Source organism: Tupaia chinensis, unplaced genomic scaffold (assembly GCF_000334495.1).
Source record: "Tupaia chinensis unplaced genomic scaffold, TupChi_1.0 Scaffold000322_1, whole genome shotgun sequence".
NCBI classification, from domain to species: Eukaryota; Metazoa; Chordata; class Mammalia; order Scandentia; family Tupaiidae; genus Tupaia; species Tupaia belangeri.
Genome location: NW_006159816.1, coordinates 4763690 through 4770820, shown reverse-complemented (window position 1 = coordinate 4770820; position 7131 = coordinate 4763690). Strand labels below are relative to the sequence as shown.

The 7131-nt window shown below is 39.9% G+C and overlaps 1 pseudogene; it reads left to right on the top strand.

Annotated features, from left to right (window-relative positions):
• Positions 1 to 2179: 2179 nt before the first annotated feature.
• On the top strand, positions 2180 to 5112 carry LOC102468726 (nibrin-like; annotated as a pseudogene).
• The last annotated feature ends 2019 nt before the right edge of the window (positions 5113 to 7131 follow it).

Below are 7131 nucleotides of genomic sequence, written 5' to 3'. Positions count from 1 at the left end.
TTCCCCTCACCCATCCCACTGCTGTAAAACTCCTTCTATAATAAATACGCATGACTTCTGGCCATCAGGGCTGCAGTCTGGAGTTTACTCTGGCTGTAGCCGGCTAAGAACATGCTAAGGGCATGAGGTCTTAGTCTGATTCCTGTTCACCCGCGTCGCCTCCCTGTGCACCCACCCCGGCTGGGGGTACGGCTCCCGGCATATTAGTATATATAAACATGTTATACTACTGTTAACTTTCATGTTTTCCTCTTGTACTAGTTTTACATAAGATGTAACCAGGGACCAGCCTGTGGCCAGGTAGTTAAGGAAGCCAGATCCCATACGGCCAACTCTATAGTTGGAGTCCAGATCTGGTGGCTTGAAAAATATGCCAGGCACATATGACTGTGTGCCCAAAGTTTGGAAAGAAGGGAGGAAGGGAGAAGGGACTAAAGAGTGGTGATTCCCATGGCTGTTGCTTTCTCCTGCTCCCTCTCTGTCAGCCTTTCTCTGGCAATAGCATATTGACAAATTAAAAAAAAAAAAAAGCTCTAACCATTAAGAGACACTGGGTACAAAGTTATAGAGGGCCACTCCATATTTCCTTTACAGGTTTCTGTGAAATTTGTAATTACATCAAAGCAAAAAGTTTAAAATATCATGCTTATGTTAAAAAAGAAAGAAAGAAAGAGAAAAAGAGACAGTTATAGGCGGCCAGTCCCATCTCTTGGACCAGGGTAACAGAACTTCACAAACAGGGATTAAAGCCTGTCCCTGAGGGTAACTTTGATCAGAAAGGATATCGCAAGCTGGGACCCAGCAGGACCAAGTAATTCATGTAATGGTTATTACAAGTTATTAGCCTTCAAGAGAAGTTGAATTAACAAGATTTCCTTTTGGCATGGGGGTACACTGCTCGATAGGAACCCATTACCTAGGCCCCATGAGCTTTTTTTTTTTTTTTTTTAATTTGCCAGACAGACAAACATGAGTATTTCTTCCTGGAGCAGTCATTATGGTAGAAAATTGGGGATTTGAATCATAGTGATAGAACTACTGGGTTGTCAGGAAAGTTATGACACACTTTTGCATAGAAAAAATATGCATGACTTTCCTGACAAACTAATAAATAAAACCCTAGACATCATCTCCAGTCCCTTCATTCAAAAATTTAGGGACGGCTAGGGTTGACAGCTGATGTGCAGTGGTTAATGCATTGGACTCTAACATGACCAACTGCAGTTCAAGTCCTAGACCTGATGGCTTGCTTTCTCGTTTTTCCCTTTCTCCCTCATTCTGTCTTTCTTTGTATGTTCAATGCCTCATTTCTCCAAAACAGCAAACCATGAAATACAGTCCAGACCATCTCCATGTGTATTTTTCAACATCACACTCGAAAGGTATAACTGATAATATTGTTTCTGCTCAATGCCAAATTGCAGGGGAAGATTTTTTCCTTCTAAATTCAAAGTCAGAAGATTTATCCTTCTCTGGGCCATCTGGTGGCATAGTGGTTGGATCCCACGTGGCCGAGTGTGTGATTGATTCCTGGGCATGGCAGCTTGTAAAAAGGCACTAGACTCCAACCACAGTTCAAGTCCCAGACCTGAAGGCTTGAAAATAATGCTGGGTATGTGAGGGTGCATGCCCAGAATCCCAGGAGGAAAATAGGGGAGAAGGGATTGCAGTGTGACCCTCCCCCAGGGGAAGTGATTTCTCACCATCTCTCTCCAGGCAATGCATGTAAAAACCTGAAGAAAAAGAAATAAAGAAAAAAAAAACAGCATAGTAATTTAATTAACCTTTACCAGAAACCTTTTGCATCATTGAGTTCCTAAGACAAATATCCTATAATAATCTATTCTTACACTGTCCCTGTTTGGTTTGTTTCAAGGTTACATGGCCTCGAAATAGTAGTCAAATGGTTTCCAGTCTATTTTCTGGAACATTTAAAAGAAAATGAGAATTATTTATTCTTTGGAAGTTTGAACTCATCTCTAAAAATGTTCAGTCCTGGGCTTCTCCTTTGGAAGTTTTCATTACCAATTCAGTTTCTCTAAATGATTAGTCTATTCAAATTTCTCAGGCTTTGAAGGTTTATATGTCTGAATATTTGTCAACTTTATATAGTTTTTAAAAGTCACTGCTGCAAGGGTGACAGGGCCGTGGGTCAGCCAAGCTCTCTGGAGCCAGCCCAATGTGGAAGCTGCTCCCCACTGCGGGCCCGGCCTGAGGAGAACCACACAGACTGTTGATGGGTGTTGAGTACACTGTTGGCAGGAAAAACTGTGCCATTCTAATTGAGGATGATAACTCAGTAAGTCGAAATCATGCTGTGTTAACTGCTGACTTTTCTGTGACCAACATGATGCCTCTGGGAAAACTACTTTAAGTCAAGCTGTATTGCAATTGGAGGACTTACCGTGAACAACTGGACAGAAGAATGCACTCACCTTGTCATGATCTCAGTTAAAGTTAATCAAAACGGTATGTGCACTCATTTGTGGATATCCAACTGTGAAACCAGAATATTTTACTGAATTTGTCAAAGTGGTTCAGTCTAAGAAAGAGCCTCCAAAAATGGAAAGTTTTTACCCACCTATTGATGAACCAGCTATTGGAAATAAAAGTATTGATCTGTCAGGACAACAAGAAAGAAAGCAAATTTTCAAAGGGAAATCATTTGTATTTTTTTTTTTTGAGAGATTTTCACTGTAGGGCGCGTGCGCTCGCCAGACAGACAGAGAGAGACATAGAGACAGAAAGCGAGAAATCACCCACCAGGGGGGATGGTCACGCCGCAATCCCTTCTCCTCCATTCTCCTCTCGGGATCTTGGGCACGCACGCACACGCGCCTGGCGTGAGTTTTAAGCCACCGGGTCCGGGACACGAACCACGGTCGACTACGTGGGAGTCCAGCGACATAGCCATTACGCTAACTGCTGGTTCCCAATCATTTGTATTTTTAAATGCCAAACAGCATAAGAAATTAAGTTCAGCAATTGTTTTTGGAGGTGGAGAAACTAGGTTGATAACAGAAGAAAATGAAGAAGATAGTTTCTTTTCAGCTCCTGGAACTTGTGTTGTTGATGTAGGAATAACACATTCACAGATCTTGATTCCTGACTCTCGGAAACAATGGATTCATTACATCATGGATATGCTCCGAAGGCGGGGTCTTAGACCTATTCCTGAAGCAGAAATTGGATTGGCAGTTATTTTCATGACAACAGAGCATTACTGTGACCCTCGGGGCCAGCCCAGTACAGGTTTAAAGACAACGACTCCAGGGCCAAGCCTTTCACAACACTTGTCAGTCAATGAAAAGCTAATGCCAAGTGCCCCGGTGAATACTACAATATATGCAGCTGACACAGAATCAGAGCACGCAGATACATGTATGGATTTGAGTGAAAGATTGAAAGAAATCAAAACCTCCATAAGGGAACAAAAATTCAGAATGCTTTCACAAGAAACATCCGCTATAAACGAAACCCCCGAAACAAGCTCTAATAACAAGATGGTATCAATAACCACGGCCAGGACGAAACTCCCAAACTATCAGCTTTCACCAACAAAACTCCCAGGTGTCAGTACAACTCCATCAAAAATTACTATCAGCAGGACCAGCAGTTAGTGTAATGGCTATGTCGCTGGACTCCCACGTGGTCAACCACGGTTCGCATCCCGGACCCGGTGGCTTAAAAACTCACGCCGGGTGCATGTGCGTGTGTGCCCAAGATCCCTAGAGGAGAATAGAGGAGAAGGGATTGCGGTGTGACCATCCCCCCTGGGGGGTGATTTCTCGCTTTCTGTCTCTATGTCTCTCTCTGCCTGTCTGGCGAGCGCACGCGCCCTATAGCGAAAACCTCTCCAAAAAAAAAAAAAAATTACTTTCAGCCAGCTACGAAGAAAAGGGAAAGGGATGAAGAAAATCAAGAAATGTCTTCATCTAAATCAGCAAGAATAGAAATGTCTTGTTCTCTTTTAGAACAAACAAAGCCTGATACACCCTCATTGTGGAAAAATAAGGAACAACATCTATCTCAGAATGAATCCATGGATGAAAAATCAGATAACGGGAACCAGCAGTTAGCGTAATGGCTATGTCGCTGGACTCCCACGTAGTCGACCGTGGTTTGCGTCCCGGACCCGGTGGCTTAAAACCCACACTGGGCGCGTGTGCGTGCGTGCCCAAGATCCCAAGAGGAGAATGGAGGAGAAGGGATTGCGGCGTGGCCATCCCCTCTGGGGGGTGATTTCTCGCTTTCTGTCTCTATGTCTCTCTCTGTCTGTCTGGCGAGCGCACGCGCCCTATAGTGAAAAACCTCTCAACAACAACAACAAAAAATCAGATAACTTACTTACAGATACAGATTTAAAATCCAGTATGAAAAACTTTGCCAATAAATCATTTTCTACAGAAAATCTAAGATCAAATATAAAAAAAGATATTGATGATTTGGCCATAGAAGATGAGGTGTTGGAAGAGTTTTTTTAAGAACACAAAACCAGAGTTAGAAATTGAAGTGAAAGTTCAAAAACAAGAAGCGATTAATATTAAGAAAAGACCAAGGATGAGTATAGAAACAAATGACATTTTTAGTGATGAAACACTACCAGGAAATAGTAAAATATCTCAAAAAAATGAAATTAGGAAGAAATGTGAGCTCATTAAAGAATCAGTGTGTAAGAAAGAATCAGTATGGTCAACCAAAGAAGTATCCAACAATGACAAACTTCATGTTGATACTGAGAGGCTTCCAAGAAAGGTATTAGTGACTGAATTTAGATCCTTGGTGGTTGATAACTCTACTACCAGAAAACTATCTGTTACAAACAATGATTATGGACAACTAAAGAATTTCAAGAAATTCGAAAAGGTTGCATATTCTAGAGTAGGAAAATGTCCACACATCATTGGAGGATCAGATCTAATAGCACATCAAACCCAAAAGAATACAGAACTAGAAGAATGGTTAAGGCAGGAAATGGAGATGCAAAATCAACAGGCAAAAGAAGAGTCTCTTGCTGATGACCTCTTTAGATATAATCCCAATGTAAGAAGGAGGAGATAACTGAAGATTTTCAAAAGAACCCATGGAAAAACATTTATAGTAAAACATTTATTTGAATCTAACTAATATACATGGATATAGTGCATAGAAAAAATTTAAGTTATAAATATGCTATAGCCTAAATTTGTTAAATAAAATGAACAAAAATGTAAAAAAAAAAAAAAGTCATTGCTGCATAATTGCTCATATCTTTTTTTCTGGTTTTTTGTTTTGTTTTGTTTTGGTTTTTTGCCATAGGGTGCATATACTCACTAGAGAGAGACAGAGAGAATAGAGAGGGAGGGAAAATAAGAAATCACACTTCTGAGGGGGGATGACCACACCAAAATCCCTTCTCCATTCTTCTCTCAGGATGTTGGGCACACACACACACACACACACACACACACACACACACACACACGCCTGGCTTGATTTTCAAGCCACCAGGTCCAAGACGTCAACTGTGGTCAGTCATGTGGGAAACCACTATGCCACCTGCTGGCCCCAGTTCATTCGTTCATTCGTTTGTTCTTTCTTTTCTCTCTCTCTCTTTCTTTTTTTTTTTTTACTTAAATGTAGTTACTTTATTGTAATTAATTTAAAATTGAACAAGCATAGGTGCCTGGTGGCTACCTTGTGGGTCAGTGCTGGTCTAGCTTCAGCAAATGCCGGAGTCCGCGGTCTTTCCAGCACATCTCACACTTTGCTAAAGCTTTATTTTTTATTTCATTTTCTTTCATACATTCAGTCATATTATTTAGCTTACAAAGTGACTATTTCAATCAATTTGTTGTTTCTTAAAATCTGTTGTGTCTATAATTATTTCCCTACTGTTACCATGCATTTATTTCTTTATATCTTCTCTCAGTTGGTAGATTTGTTGGATTTTCTCTTGACGAATTCTGTCGTAGGTCTCTTTAACAGAATTGTCTTTAGTTTCAGTAATAATCCCCCATTTTATTTTTAAGACAAGGTCTCACTGTGTTGCAATCCTCCTGCCTCAACCTCTGAGTTACTGGGATTACAGCTGCACACCACCATGCCCAGCCTGTTAGACCTGGGAATCAAATCCACCCCCCAGCTGTGGAACACGGCATTTTAGCATGCCCACTGTAGCTGGGCTCCAAATATTTTTGTCTTTTTTTTTTTCACTTTATATTTTTTCACTATACATTTTTTCACTTATATATTTTTTTTCCTGATGTTTATTTCCTTCCTTGTTTTCCTTGCTATATTTGTTAGCCTTTGGTAATTGCTTGTTTCTGCACTTATTTCACTTGTGTTTTCCATAAAATACAACTGGGTTATACATTTCCCTTTAGGCACTGTTTATCATGTTGAACAAATTTTCACATATAATATCTTCATGCCATTCAGCCATCAATATTTTAAGATTTTTCTCATAATTTTATTTTAATTCGGGTATTCTATTTTTTTTTCCTCCAGACTTAATGGGATATAGATCTGAACTTGTCATTGATTCCTGGTTCTATTTTATTGTGGTCAGAAAACAGGTTGCATGCTGCTGATTCTTTGTAATTTATTAAGGTTTTCTTTGTGGCTTAGGTCCTACTAATTTTTTGTGTGTATGAAGGACCGCTTGCTGTGGCATAATGATAATGCAGTGTTCTGGAAGCCTGGATCCTCTGCAAATACACAAAGCACCCAGAGCACCCAGAATGGAGGGTTGTGGAAAGGTGACTGTGGTATGATGAGACCCTGTCAAGGGTGCTCTCACACTCTGTACACATGCATTAGCATAGAAACATTTTTATTTGTGAAGATTTCACATGTAATCAGAAACAATGTATATTCTTTGTTGGCTCTAAAGTTTTATATAGTTATATTATTTTAATGTATTAATTCTGATAATTGCTTTTTCTATTTGATGAGACTCAGAAGCAGTGTTAAATCTAAAAATAGAACAAATTCATCTATTGCTCCCCACTGTCTTGTTAGTTGTGCTTTTTATCATACATGTTAATTTCATGATTATTTTACCCTCTGGATTAGTTACTTTTAGTTGTTTATTACGCTCCTTCCTGTCTTTTCTGATGTTTTTCACCTTGAATTAACTTTCGTCAGTTA